Raw genomic sequence first — 15,914 nt, forward strand, 5'->3', positions numbered from 1 at the left:
TTGTGTGTTCCCAGAAGCTGGCTAACATGTGAGTGGTCCAGGTCAGTTCAGGTCTGCAGCAGGTCAGCTTTTGGCCTGAGATACTGGGTACACCTCCCAGTGTGGTACATGATAGCCAAGCACCCCGGTCCTTCGCCTGAGACAGTTTGTGTGACGATAAGTCAAAGGACAATTTGGGAGACCTGATACTCTCTCCAGACAGCTATTTTAGTACTTTTGGTAAGATTAAAAGGGTTCACCAATTTGGAAGATCAGGTTTCATGACCAGCTTAAGTAAGTTTGTGTGGCTACTGAAGGCGTAAATTATTAAATGACTGTGGTATACTGAGACTGCACCCACCACATCCATAAAGAGTTCATTACCCCAGATTTGAATGATAGCACTTACATTTTCTCCTCTGTTTATCCTTGTGTTTTGCAGCTCCAGGCATGATGTCTATTGCAGAATTTTTTGCCCTCTGCTACAGAAGTCAGGATTTCACCCTTACTTGTGGCACTGATGAGCAGAAGGACTGATCACAAACAGGCTGCATTTTTGCAATGCCACTGAAGAGTCAGTCCCTCTCCTGGACCTTGGGCTTGTGAGGCTGAGCCTCAAAATCAGACATGGGACTTGTCCTGGCCGAAAGCTGAATCTACCAAAACCACAAAAAGATGAGTAGTCCCAGCAGCACAGCGGAGGGCAGGAACCAGACCAGAGGCAAAGTGGGGAATGAAACAGCTGCTGTCAGCAGCAGGCTGACAGGATCAATTCAAAGCAGTCAAGAAACTTCACCATCTGTGGTAAACAGTTGTGGGTTTTACCACAAGAAAGATAATTTAGGAAAAGGGGACTGTCCTTGTCCAGGGCAAGGGGATGTCCAGCCATGACCACAGCTGTAGGTTAGGGCCAACACACTCCACTTCATGCACCCGTGCTTCGTGTCTGGCAGGTCCTCTGTGTGGACCCATCTACAAAGCCACCGATAACACTACAGGATGCTTGGGCACTTACTGCTTTAGCTGGCACCTGAAATGCATGTATGAGCTCAGTACCTAAATCAGGGCCGCTGGGTCCCATCCTGGCCTCCTGTGCTTTCTTCAGAAGATGTTTTCTTAGAGCAGCCTCAGAGCACAGAGGCACAGTGAGGTAAGAGATGGCTCGCATGCCTCTCTGCACTGGAAAACATGAGGTTAAATACTGTAAGCCCTTGGCCAAAGCAGGCCAGAGTGTCCTATGGGACCAATCCTGCCCTCGCTGGAGTCAGTGAGAACTTTGTCTGGTTTTGCTGACTGTTGTGAAATTATTGTCTAAATCATTGCATCATTCTGGGATTGAATTTATCACATCCATAAATAGTTTATTATCCTGTGCTGGAATGAGAGCAATCATATTTTGTATTCTGTTTAGCATTGACTTTTAAAATTATAACCTGACACCTCTTGTGTACAGGGACTTCTTGCCATTCATTATCATAAAGTCAGGATTTCAGCTGTATTTTTAGCACTGGGGATGTGAAGGATGACCACAAATAGCAGTTCAAGTCTTAGTATTCAAGACTGTACCACCCTGGACCTTATCTACTCAAATAACATGGAAAGCAGAGATTTGTGTACATCCCTCTGTCTGACACCAAAGTGGGAACTGCATGGGAAGATGCTGCTCACAGGGAAGGTGCCGAACCTTGGACTCTGGCATTTTTCTCACCTTCACTGTTTTCCAGAAACAAAGCATAATGACTTGGGAGGGCTCATGCCCAGGACTTCCAATTCCTATATAGAAAAAATGTCATAGAAAATGAGATGTAGGCATTTACTTCTCTTACGTGCACTTACTGAAAATTATCTCCTCCTTGCTCCTTTAACCACTAACATTGAAAGAGCTGATCCGAAGACCTCAGTGAGATGATTCAGGGGGACTTCACTTCAAAAAGGCTCCTAGCAAGGGTGTAACTTCCTTGGAAAGACTGTGTAGCAATCCATCATTTTATCTGAATGAGGTTATTCCACAGGGCACCCTGGGCTAGTGGCCCACGCTGGGCAGGACCTGAAAGCAGAGCACCTCCTGAGGCTGTGAATCTCCCATACAGTACCTCTGCTTCTGGATGTTTAATTTTTGTGTTATTTGCTCATATTTTGGCATTGCTGCAAAAACTTTCCTGGCCTTTGAAATACAAAGGTGTGTACTGCACAAACGATAAATCAACAATCTAAGTTGAGACTCGCTATGAGCAGGGCTTGTCTGCAATTGCCTCCTGGCAAACATTTAAATTAACTTATTTTAACATGTCTGTCACTGTTCTTTACAGACTACAGAAAAATGCACGCGAACAGAGGAAGGTGCCGCGTTCAGCAGCTTCACACCCGACGTTACCTCCATGTGTTGGGAAAGCTTGTCACGAAAAGGCAAGCACCAGCAGCAGATACCTGCTTCTCTTGTGATCAACATGGCTTTGAAGCATTTGTGGCTTCAAGGATAAGGCCTGGAAGGCTGTCAAGAGAAAGACAACCCTGCCGGTGGGTTATTTATGAGACTCCTACTCTGGGGGAAGGCCATACAGGAACACTGGTTGAAGTGACTATATCAAGGCTGTGTTTTCCTCGACTGATGCCCAGTTCTTCTCTCTCTGGCCCACAAAGTCTCCTGGCACCCCTGCACCTCTGAAGGTCCAGTGCCTTTCCGTGTGGTACGGGCAGCATGAGATGTGTGTGTGTATGTCTGTGTGGATGTGTCATTCCAATCTCAGCAAGACCTTCAGTTTGCACTTGCTTTGTCTCTGCGTGGCCAGCCCTGCCATCCATGCCGCAGCTGCACCCGCCCCACTTGCCCACCTCACTGTCCTGGCTCCTGGAAGCTGGTTTTGGTGGCCAGCCCTGAAGCATGCACACCTTGGAGACAAGCCACTAGCCCAAGACTTCCCACCCACTTCTAGCTGGCAGCAGTGGCAGGACTTGTGGGAGACATCGCCACCTACCTGCATGCCCAGGTGTTTGACTTTGTAACTTGGAAGCACTGCTGCTCACCACTTGGGACCTCAGAGGTGACTGCCCCTGATCCCAAGAAACATCTGGCATCAAGGGGAGCTGGTGACATAAGAACCAGATGGGCATCAGTTTCTAATTGACATGGACAACACCAAGCACTTGCCAGATGCCTCTGTCCTGGTGGATCAGTGCTCACAGCATCAAGCACAGCACAGGTGCAGAAGGAGCAGGCACCCAGACCTAGCAAAAGAAGATGTTTCCTGACAGAAATAAGGCTCAGATTCAGCAAATGTATTCTGATTTTCGGTTTCTGTGGTTACAGACAAAGTTTCTTCACATGATCACATCAGCTCAAACATGCAAGCCTTTCCAGGAAGGGTTTCGTGTTGAAATTTTTGGCTTCTTCCAAGAGAAAGCTGATTGGGTTCATGCTCCCCCAGGGTATAAAGGGTTTTTTATATGGGACTTAAAAACTGCTGGTTTTCACTCCACTTCGCAGTTCAGTCTGGCAGGGATCTACCAGATCTTCAGCCTTTTGAGCCTTGTTCCTTTAAAAATCAAGCTCACCACAGTCAAGCAAATACTCACTCAAACTGCATTTCGACAAGCTGCAAAATAAGTGAAACTGTGGAAGGAAAACCTCGAGCGCAGAAAGCATTCGAGTACGAGATCGTTTCCAAAAGTCTCCTACAACAGGATGAGCCAAACTGGAAAATTGCAGTGTAGTTTTCTATTGACCCCCACCCAAACCCAGCACTGTTTGAGCCGCAGCTTTTAATCTGGCCCATCTTCACTTATTATTATTAAAAAAGAAAATAGAGCGTTCTAAGAGAGTTTTAAAATAGATCCAAGTGTGACTCAAATCAAGCAAAACATGTCATTTTAAGCTTAAAGAAAGTGTTTCATCCTTAATTTGCCCTGCAACATTCAAATCCACAAAAATGAAGTGCTATTCGCACCACCAGCCCAGCATGACTCTTCTGGGTCAGGGCCAGAAGCAGATCCAGGTTTCCATGGGTGGAGGCAGGGACCAGCACTTTGTGTCTTCAGTGTTTGCAAGGAGGCCAAGGGGAAGTGTGAAGGGAGCAGCTGGTGGCTGCATCTCCCTTTGAGAGCTGCTGAGGCCAGTGAGGAGGTGGGCAGCCCACCCAGCAGGGCAGGGGTGGCACCGTGGGACGGATATGGCATGTTCCCCAGCCCTGTGCCTCCACCAACTTCTTTTCAGCAATACTGAGCAGCCCTAACCCTGCAAAACTGTCCACAGCTGTTGGGACAAGGTTACTTTCTCCCATTAGCTTTACTGTTCGTCTCTCAGTACCTTAGAAGAATTGTGCTAATGTCTTTATCTGCTTCTCTTTTTTTATTTTATTTTTATTTTTGAGTGTAAATTCTTTCTTTTCTCCTCTTTTCCTCTATTCTCAAACACAAATAAAGCCTCTCTTTGCTGGACTGATATTCAGGCCTGGCTCTTAGCTAGACTTCAACGTGGTGTCACACAAACCCCAAAGGGCAGGTGATTGCACTTACTCTGCAGAGGTAGGGCCAGGTGTGTGGCTCAAGGACAGACTCATGTGGCTTCTTGATGCAGTTAAGCTATATCTTCTATCTCTCTCTATATAGAGAGAATCTATATGGTGACCAAGGGAGGCACCTTAATGCTCCCTTCAGTCCCTGGCCATTTGAACACCCTTCTTTCACTCATCTCCTGCCACATGCCAGCCGAGATGTTAGAAGCATTGGTGTTGGCACTGAAGAAAGGAGGAAATCCCATATGACCAGAGGTAAAGGAGCAGGTATGGGGCTGTCTTTTGGCTGTGTGTGGACTTTCAGGCTGGCCTGAGGCAGCCCTGGCAGAGCAGCACAGGTCAGGGCTGAGCTACAGCTCTGAAGTGCCCTGGAGAGCCACAGGAGCTCCTTCCCCAGCATCCCGCTCCCACAGATGTCAGAGGTAACATGGTGGAGATGGATGCTGGAGCAAACCCGACTGTATCCCCAGTGCTGCACAGACAGCTTCTCCCCCTGCACCCCGCTTTTACCCTTGGCTACCTTCGACCAAGCCATTGCAGCATGGGTACTTTAAAACAAGACATCCACAGTCCACTGGTAGAAGGTTCAGTGAAGCGCTAATTTCAGAAACAGGAGAATATTTTATGAATTATTACTCTTTTCCCTCCTGAGCAGCTATCAGTGTTCAGAATCGCTGTGAGAAGGCAAGTTGTAAACATTCCCCAAGCAGCCCAGCACAAGTTGGGCATGGGGACACAGAGGCAGCCGCTGGGTTGCTCTGTTTAGAAAACGTGGCTAATCGCTCTCATATTTTTCCTCCAGGCATAGGCAGCCCAGAGATTGCCATAAAGACTCTGTTTTACAGTCTCCCTGAAGGGTAATTAGCAGCAATAAAAATGTTTTCGAAATAGCAGGCTGGTTAATAGTGTGCACAACATAGGAGAGCTTTGAGACCCCGGCATCAGCTGTGATGAGGCGTGAAATGCCTCCAAACCCATGAGTAGTCCAAAACAAAAGCCTGTGTTTTGCCTCTCCACCATACAGCAGCAGCAGTCTGGGACATGCAGGGGAGGTGTTGCTTCAGGCAGGACAGAAACATAAAACCCAAATGTTGCATTTAACCACTATCCGAGCAAAAGAAAATGAAATCTCCCTTGTGGAAACGGCATTCAGAGCTGTGCACCTACATAGGGATGGCTTGAGCCAGCAGGGGACATAATTTTGAATCTTCGCTTACTTGAGGAGATTTGCAAGGGGAAGAAGCTCAGTGTGATGGTGTTCTACTGATCGAGCTTGTGTCCTTCCCTCTCATTTGCCTCTTCATGTTCAAATTCCAAAGTGTTCCTCCTCTCCTCCAAGAGCTCCTTCAACAAGCCAGAAGGAAAGGCTTAAAGGGGGTGGGAGCTGAAGGACGTGCCGTGGGCTGCCCTGCCAACCTACAGCCCCCGCACTGGAGCTGCTGGGGACTCACCACCTTCAGCTCTCAGGGACAGTAGGTTCTTCCTTCCAAGCTGATCAAAAGGAAGAACAAAAGGAAACTCATAAATAATACAGTAACCAGGGGGCTGGGGCTGGCAGAAATGAACATGCAAGGGTCAAAAGAGGCAGAGCAAGTGGTGGACTCTGGGTGTGCCCTTCTCATTGCTCTTTCCAGTGGATTTTGGGCCTTGCACCTGACAAACCCTGCTGCTGACAGCTTTGGAACTGCTTCCAACATGTTATAGACAGCACATCTCCACTGTCACCCTGACAGTGAAGGTGTCAGTAATATGCAAGTGTTGTGACTGACAGAGAAACAGATTTTATTTTTAACAGGTTACACCAAGATCTTTTAATGTTGTTTTAAACTGCAAAAATTTAACAATAGGTACATTAACAATTAGATGGGACCAACACATCAGTATTGGTATATTTAGAGTTGGTAGACTGGTCTATCCTCTGTAATCAAAGTCCATGTGAGAAGTCATTACAGCAGTACAATAATAGTCTTCTATGAATCAACTGGAGTATCACATGATGTTGTGCTTAAAGACTTTTTGCTCTTGATACTTCTTTACTGCATTGTTCTTCACATCTGTTAATGTCATACATATACAGAAAAAAAAAAGAGGTTTCAATTTACAATTCAGAAATTAGTTGTAATCTTTCTGTGATCAGAAAATATTTGTCCATAAAATCATAATTAAAATTGTCCTCCTTTCACTAACAAGTATCCCATTGTAAAACTGACTTCTGGTTTGACTCTGAAGGATATTGTGAATCTTTTAATAAAATAATATGCATAAATGTACAGTCTTGAGTTCCTGCATGTATCTTGTATGAATAAAATATTTTATTTAAATTCCTTCCATTAGTGGCAAGAGCTAGTTTTAACCTGGTCTATTAATAGCATTCAATATTATATTACCCCCAAAATCTGCAAAATTGTAGAGGATAATTTTTTTTAGAACAGATACAATGCCTAAATAATTTTCACAAGAGTGCTCTGGATGAAAATAAATATCCATAAGGAAAATATTTAGACAAATGGATTGGTCTGAGTTATTTGGCTTAAATTCCAAAATACTATTCCTACTCAAGTACTTTAAGAGCTTGGATGGGTTTCTGGTTGGCACTAAACACAAAACACCAAATGAGTTGTGAATGAAAGTGCATGGAACAGGTTTTGATTGTTGACTGCAAGGCCGGTACGTTTCTTTGGCTCATTATTGGCAAGATTTACCTCTACAAAGACATTTATGACAGCAGGTCAAATCTCACTTTACTGAACTGACGGTATGCCATCTAGCTAAAACAAATACGTTTCACACATTTTGGGTTTGAAGTATTGCCAGCCCTACACTGCCCTGGCACTGGAAGAGGCTGGACCTGACATTGGAGAGAAAGAGCTTTCCTTGGGACCACCAAGAGCATGTCCACCACTGTCCCTTGCACAGTGTATAACCACAGACACCACAAGATTATGGGGACTATTGCAAGGATATTGGGGATTTAAGGACCCTGGGGAGCCCTTAGCAGCCACGCAGCTTAGGATGCTCAAAGAGGGACACAGTCTGAGCCCTCCCCTCCCTCCTCTCTGCTGATCTCCAGCCAAGTGTGCACGTACGGGGCTAATGGGGTGTGTAAGAGCACTTGGGGAAATCAAATGCCTGTTTGATGAGGGATCAAATCATAATAAATGGGGGTAGGTTGACAAGTGTTGCCAGAAAGACCCGAGAATACACTATTATTAAACGCAAACCACCACCAAAGCACTGCAATAGCTGGTATGCTCATATGACGAGAAAATAGTTGCTACTTGGCAATATCAGAGGTTGGAAGCTATCGGATGATGGTCTGTTTTTCCAAAAACATTTCTCATCAAGCGATGCAAGCCTTTCTCATAAGGCTAATAGCTGCAGGCCAGCTCAGAGTCTTGGGAGCCAGATCCCACTCTAATTCCTTGTGATTGTAAGGTGAAAGAACAAAGGGCTATATCCTGCCATTGATACTTTGTCAGGCCACTTAATGGACATAGCTTGGAGACCCAGATATAGATCAATGGCAGGATACAGTCATAATGACCCAAGCTGAGCTAAAAGAATGGTATCTTCCTATTTCAGCTTAATATGACATAGCACTTGCACATAATGGAGACCAGATTTTTCTTTTGAATGAGTTGTCAAAGTAGCTGTTGCGTCCTGTTTAAGGAATGCTTGAATAGCAAATCCCAAACCTAACACTTCAATAAATCTAGCAAATTTGTTATACTGAAGTACACCAAGAAATCTCTGTGTAGCCTTTTAGTTCAGCCTTTGCAGGTACAATATCTTGACTGAGATTATAACTGGAGTTGTTATCAATAAAATGAGCCACCTTAAAATGTGATGGATGATGATACTTGACCACAGCACTCAGTAGGAGATTCACCATATCTTTCAGTTCATGCAGACCAAAGTCTGTGCCATGAAACTGTATTTTAAAGCTCACTAGCTACCTATCAATTCACTGAATATTTAACCTTTATCTATAATGTGTGTATTACTGTGTGAATCAGTAAGAAAATCAGCCACAGAGGTTTCAGCTCAACAATGGTTTTAGAAGCTATCCTATTATTCTACTGGTGGTCATTAGTGCAAACAACTCACGACAGCTTAATTTCTCTTGAAACTTTTTCTCGCTCACAGGCAAAGGCAGCATTTCAAAATATCTGGAAGGGTGCGATTTGTTTTTCTTCCCCAAATCTCCACAAATATGTTGCGGATAACCGCAAGAGTATCATCCACATTCCTTTATGGTGGTACATGGGGATATAATTTATTCAAAAGCGGAGTGTACTTTAAACACGTGCCAAGCCAAAGCGGGCCTAGTCCCAAAACGGAGCCCTGGAGAATCCACCTAAACTGTTGACAAACCTGGCTCAGAAAAGCAATCTCTACACTGTCCAAGACTAACAGGGTACATGACAGTGCTGCTAAAATCCTAGGAGGATAACGCGAACCAACCAGGCCATCTGGGCCTGCTTAGCTGTTCTTGCTGTGTGATACCATAACTTGGCGTTAAGGGCTGGAGCCTGTAGCAAAATCAGACATGACAAAATCTTCTGAGCTGAGTCAGAAACAATAATCATTCTTTTCGCTGCAAAGAAGCAGAAATCACTGACTTTTGCATATCTAGGAGCAGTCTGACAGGTAAAAGTGGTTGGGCAGCAGTGCCTTTTGCCCATTAATCACCTTGAAAATGTGAAAATGCTGAGAAAAGAAGGCCTCATTAGGCTTTATTGCACAGTAAACATTTACAGTGTTGATTCTTGTTCTGGCAAATGAGGCCACATCTACATCTACAATGAGAGACAGCTACTGAAGCAGCTATGGGTCATGGTGGGCCCTCATCTCCTCTGCTGCTCTTCGGGCTTGCAGGGTCCCTCTCATGTGGGTCTGCCCTTTCCCGCGAGAAGCTGGCAAAGGTGAAGTTAACCTGAGATGAAATACATACCACGGTATTTTTTCAGTCTTTTCCCTTTATTAAGGTAAACTGTGAATTAGGAAGAGTCTTTCAGTGTATGCGTTGGAGAGAAACAACAGTCCTTTACGCTTGCTGGGATGAGGCAAACTTGATCCCGATATGAGACAGAGAAATGGGGAAAGGGATCCCAGCTGCTGTAGCTACAGATCAATGGATGGACACCTGGGTTAGGCTTCCCCCCAGCAGCAGGATCTCATAAACAGAAACATCAGTTGTGCTAGCAAGTGTGGAAATGTGGGGACCAGATGCCCAGCATGATGCAGTCTCCAGCGCATGAGATGATAGTTCCTGTAAACTGGGTCTGCTGCAATGATTTGTGCCTGAGGGAATAAAGATGTCTGAGATTACGCAATGAGGTAGCCTGAGGTAAAGCTGAACATGCTTTTTACTGGGTTGGTAAAAGATAAAGGTTTGGAATCTCAGGACAAAGCAAACCCTTACATGTTCAGCTGTGCATTGCAGGCAGCTGCCAGTCAGGAGGAAGAGCAAACCTAAATTTTTCTTCATGTATGGCTTCTCTAAAACCTTTGTGAATGCTCCCTGTAAACACTGCCCCATAAACATCCTCATTTAAGGATCATTTTTGTGGTTAGACTTAAAAGTAGGTGAGTTCAGTGCAGCTTGTGTAAACAGTAGAAGACAGTGCTGCTCAGAGGAGGTGTAGGTCCTTCCCCAGCCTCTCTGGAGGTTGCTTCTCTGCTGCCTGGTGCCTTTGTGAGGCTGCCAGCTTGCCTGTCACCCCGGGTCATTGGGGTGATGTTCTGGTCTGGTAACATTTTTACCTTCACTCTGTGGGAAGCGCATGACTTCTCACAATGCAAGACAATGATGCCTCCAGGCATTTTGGTTTTGGTATGTTTTCACAGCTGACATTCTCATGTAACAAAGCCCCAGGCTTGCACAGGCTGAACTGTGCAAAAATTCAAGCAGTGACCTAAACTTTGCAACTTAGGACTGCTCGGTGGCAGTGGAAGGGAAAACAAGAATGTGTGATTCTGTGGTTGCTGAGACAGACATCTTACTGTAGCCACAGTTTGCTTTTGAATTTGAGGAGTTAGTGGGAAAAATAACCAGCCTGGAAAGTTATAAGAGGGGAAAAAGTCAGCTGAAGAAATACCCCTGTGTCTTTCCTAAGACTCCCAGCCTCTACCCAGCTCCTTCCCAAGTCTTCTGTACCTGCTCGTGTCACTCCACCAGCTGTGTGAATGACACTGTGCACACTCTGGCAGCCACAATATGGGGCTGGTAAGGATGGACATCTCTCTATTTTCCCTTTCACAATAGCTTTTATTTGAATTTTTCTCCCCAGCATGGCTGCTGATTTTGTAAGCGTGTGATACCTTCAAAATTGCCACCTGCAATCTTGTCTAACCAAAATTGGCAAGGGGTGGGCATGTCAAAATTTGTTCGAAAGGAGGTTAAGGACAGACAGGCACCATGACTGCACACATCACACTGCATCTGGAAATCAAGCTAATATGTACTTTAATATTTGTGTGTATAAGAGCTTTTGTCTTTAAATAACTGCTGTTCCAGAACTCTGTTTTCTTTGGCTGCTTTAATTATAGAGTTGCAGATTTTTCTTCCCCTTGCTTGACTCCTTCGCTTACTATACTTTGCTGGATTTCCTCATGCATGGAGGAGTATGTTAGCTGCAAAATGACTGTCTGCCGAATGAGTAATGATCCTTGATTTGTAAACTTGTCTCATCACTAAGGGCTTAACTGTAGGATACATGCAGAGTTGGGTTGCTGCAGGCTTACTCAGATAAGGCAGATTTCTGCTTAGAGCTCTCTGGTACAGGGATGTACACCTGACACCACAAGCGGAAAATGCAGCAGGCCAATTCAAACCATGTCTACGGCCATCTAAGTCATGGAGTGCCTGTGTTGTCCAATTTGAGCTGGAGAGTGGTGACCGGTGAGAGGTCACGACATATTTTTTTTCTTCACGGAGAAGTAAAGAATGTAAACATCGCGCAATGTGCTGAGCATGCACCACCGAGAAAGATGCAGACTGAGATAAAAGGTCTCCCCTTTAACCACTGTGAAATCTGTGGAACAGGATCAGATCAAAAACTGCACTCAGTCTTAAAAACTCAAAGTTAACACAAGGTGAAATCCTAGAGACATGAGCCCCAAAAGAAAGTCTTGGAAAGCAGCAAAGCCAAGGGGAATCTAGACTCAGTGCAGAAATCAGTGACTTGGATATCAGATTTTCAGGTGCTAAAGGAGCAGAAATACAAGCCAGGCAGGGGTGTCTCTTGAATATGCTTGTCCAAGAATTGGGATGTACCTCACCTCCTCTGTGTAAGCAGCTGATGAAATGACTGCAGCAACAAATCCATTTGAGTCATTTCATGATTAGACTTGGCTGAGTGAGAAAGTGGCTAAGAAGAGTAATTCCCTGTGGTGACAGGGCTTGTCAACATGACTTCTGGGGCAAGATCATCAGAATATGCAGCGTGGCTAAATGGCAGCAGTGGGAAGAGGAGCTGTTATTTAAAGACCACAAATCCTAGTGAAGAAAAGAAATTACTTTTTATGTTTCCTGTCTGATTACAAGATACATCTGTGACTCCAAAACGTATTCTGACACATGGAGCCAGAGGGGCTGGGTGAAACTCCTCCCAGCGCAGTCCTTCAGGTGGTGGGATATTGTCCCAAAAACCCCCACAGCTGAAGAAATTGAAAGCAGAACATTACCCTGTGGTGGCCAGGAAGGTGGGAAGAAGGAGACCCTGACTGGTCTTTCCAATCTGTAATTCTAACATTATGGAAAGGATGGTTCTACAATTTTATGGTGCTAGCTTCAGCCAAAATATGTGTTGCAGGTCCCACTCTTCTGGAGGCATGAAACAACTTCTATTTATAAATTCCTTTGCCATTGCAGCATTGTTGCCAGGATTGAAGGTGATTTCTGCTGACACACCCACTTAAGTCATCCTAGACTATATTTCTGGGATCAGCGATTTAACTTCTTTCCCTCTAGCTAGGAATATGTGTACTCTTCCTGTGTCTTACACAGCAAATAATAATTCAATTAGCGATCCAGCCCTTCAGACACGTGCATGGCACGCAGGTATCACAGGCAAAGCACTGTCTTGCCAAATGTTGTGATACAAAGTAGTGAACTATCTTGGATTCCCCAAATCTAAACAGTTGAAGAGCTCTGACCCACAATATGAAAATAAAACATGGCCACTAACCCAGCATCCTCCAGGCACACAGCAGAGCTCGCTGTTTTCTTTAAAAAGCCACATCAAAAAAAGTAAATGAAGGGGTTTGGATGCCTAACTGCCATGAATATGCCATAAAAAACAATTGTTGTGGAGACTGTGGATGCTCAGCTCTTCCAGAGAAGCAGGACTTGGAGGATAGTTCTTCACAGCTAAAATAAAAAGGGCCATGTACCAAGACCAAGGAGCACTGAAGGCCTCACATTTGTACTGCTTGGGGCTCCTCTAGGCCAGATTCATGCCAGAGAGAGTTGTACAGAGTGGTCCAAAGCTAATCATGAAGCGTGCAGACATCAGACATCCAGGGCTTTGCCTGACTCCCCAGCCCTTTTCTGTGGAGCAGAATAGATGTCATTCACATAACATTTCACACTGAAGATTGTGAAAGTGAGAAGCAAAAACTGCAAGATCCCGTCAGGAAAGAGAAGTGCCAGTGCTTATAGTGTTTTTAAGAGTGTGAGAGTCTTCCCACCTGACAGCAGAGGTTGAGTTAAACAGGACTTGCCACTGAAGCCTGAAAGTTGGCCATGTATTTTATTTGCAGATGAGCCTTTTCGTTCAAATGGAATTTGGACAGTGTTTTACACCGACCAATTTCCAGAAAATCTTGTTCTTCATCCTACTGGAATTCTTAAGGAGACATTTGCCCAAGCTGTCCACATAAATGTCTCTTGTAATATTTGATCCCTCAGAGAACAATCATGGATGAAATAGCTAAAAAAAAAAAAAAAAAAATTGTGCAACTCTGTTTTTCTCAATTAGGAGCTTGGAAATAACAAATATACTGGAATGTGGTTTTAGTCCATTCCCTTCTTTATTTGACCTCGTATCAAGAAGAAATAATACATTCTTCTTCTGCAATAGGAGCTGTGTCAGCCAGTATATAGGCACATCTGTGAAATGTACAGTCCTACTTCGAAACAATATCTTATTTTGGAAAGGAAATTGTGCTGAATCTTTTCTTCAGTGCATGGCCAACCATGCAATGACAGGACAGGAGTTTGTCCTGCTTTTCACCAGATTTCTGCTGTCCTCAGCTGGCTGAAGATCTTTCAGCATGTTCCCCTTTGATGGCTCTATGGGTTACAGTGTCCCTATCCTCCTGCTCCAGCCAAGGCAGCCCTCCACCCCAGCTCTCACCCAACCGCCTTTCACAGCCTCCTTGACCACCAAGAGCCCTGTACCTCCACCAGACCCTTGCCCTCCCAGTGCCCCCACTAGGACTATGCTTCCCACTAGCCCTGAGACCCTTTGGGGAACCAGCCCTTCCTCCCACTCAGCCCTTCACTGCAGTTGGGATCTGCTGCTGCCACTGTGAACTCCAGGGTTCACCCACAGCCATGGCCAGACACTCCCATGGGCAGGAGGAGCCAGCCCACCCTCTTCCATCTCTCCTGCATCACTGGGTTGCAGCTCCTGCAGTGTTCTCCTCATCTCCAAGCCTGCTGAAAGCAGAGAGGGAAGGCCGGGAAAAGAGGGGAAAGCCAAAAAGTCCTCCTGTGGCTGCTTGCACCTTCTCCTGGGCGGCACTTCCTGGCTCCTGCACCCATGTGGGGCCCTGTTCCTCCATGCAGGAGCACTACTTGAGGCAACAACAAACCCCTACCTGGGTGGCTTGGTGAGCTCACCATATTCACCAGCACCCCTCGCCACAACCACATGCACACAGGCCCCCTCAGGCCCATGTAAAACACCTCCCATGGTTGCGTCCATCATTTCACACCCATGTTTCCTCCTCTCTTTCCTCTTGTCTCTGTGGAAGCTTCTTCCTTGAGTCGAATAGCAGGAAGAAATAAATTGCCGTGATGTTTAGACTGTCACAGGGGGATTCCTTGCTTGTCTGCAAGGATGCGCAGGCAGTCACAGCCAAGCTATTTCAGGAATGGCTGTGGAGAGATTAGGGCTGAAAAAGAGGTGAGAGGACTATGTCTGGATGAGCAATTGATTAAGGTGTTTGGCTTGCTGATTTTGCAATTGCCTTCCTAAAGGCCTAAGAGGATGCTGTACTGGGGTTTTTAGAAGCTGACAGAGGCCATATTTACCCTACAGCTGTTTTTTTCTAACGCTCAATTTGCTTTTAAAACATCACCAACTAAGAAATAATTTAAGCTTTTTTGAAGTCTCCCCCTCTTCCTATTAAAAACCTACTATCCAAACACCACAGTCCAAACTGTGAAAATGTTCATGTTGCCTTTTTTTTTTTCTCTAATAGTGGAATAGAAGTTGTGCCTGCTTAAGGTAAGGATTTAAACCAAATCTGAATAGATGACTGAAATATACAGCCGACAGGTACATAGACTCCTGGCCTCTCAGGAAAGGCGATTTCATCAACAGCCTAATTTCTGAAGAGGCAAAATCCTGCCTACAGTTCATAACTGGGCTATTTTGAAAACACTGATTTCTTCTTGAGAAACCTGTGTGTTAGCAGAAGAAAATGGATGTGAAATAACTAAGAGAAAAACCACAAGCTGCTTAATCACACAATTCACCCATGCTAATCAACCTCTCAATTTGCCCAGCATATAGGAGCTGATGTAACAGTCCTGAAATCCACTATAGATGTAATTGAAACCCGCTGCAAAACTGGGTTTTCCTTACTGAGTGCTTGTTCAGTGCAACTGTGAAATTCCAAAATTTTACAAGTGCATTTTACAGCTTGTCCTGAATAGTAAATTAAATGTTGAAAACCTGGCTTTCTCCTCAGGCTTGCTGTTTTTGCAATGATTCCAATAACTACCACATTGCTGAATATCTCTTAATATACTTGCACAGACATGAAAATTTATGATAAACAGATGGATTTTGAGAAAAAGTATGACGGCAGTAACTCACAGCCTTGTCTTTCCATGTTCAGCTGCATGACATTTTATTATTATCCTCTATATGCTTTTTTTCCAGCCATCCAGCTACATGTTCCTAAAGAAACACACATTCTTTTCAACTTGGAACCATGCAAGTGTGTCAAGTCACCTAATAGGAATATATAGGTCATGATTATATGACTTACCAAGCTCTGATTCAGTGATTTGTACTCTTTTTCAGTTATTTCATTGCCACTAGCTGCTTTTGAAGGAGCCAAAATGAATACAAATTATTATGGTTTGAAATAACAAAAAAGAAAAGGTCATTTTTATGACTTAAATATCTATTTTAGGTTCATTTTTTTAAGATACCATTCCCATTTATTTTCAGAAGGAAAATA

This window comes from Nesoenas mayeri (genome assembly GCF_963082525.1).
Source record: "Nesoenas mayeri genome assembly, chromosome: 1".
In the NCBI taxonomy this organism is placed as follows: domain Eukaryota; kingdom Metazoa; phylum Chordata; class Aves; order Columbiformes; family Columbidae; genus Nesoenas; species Nesoenas mayeri.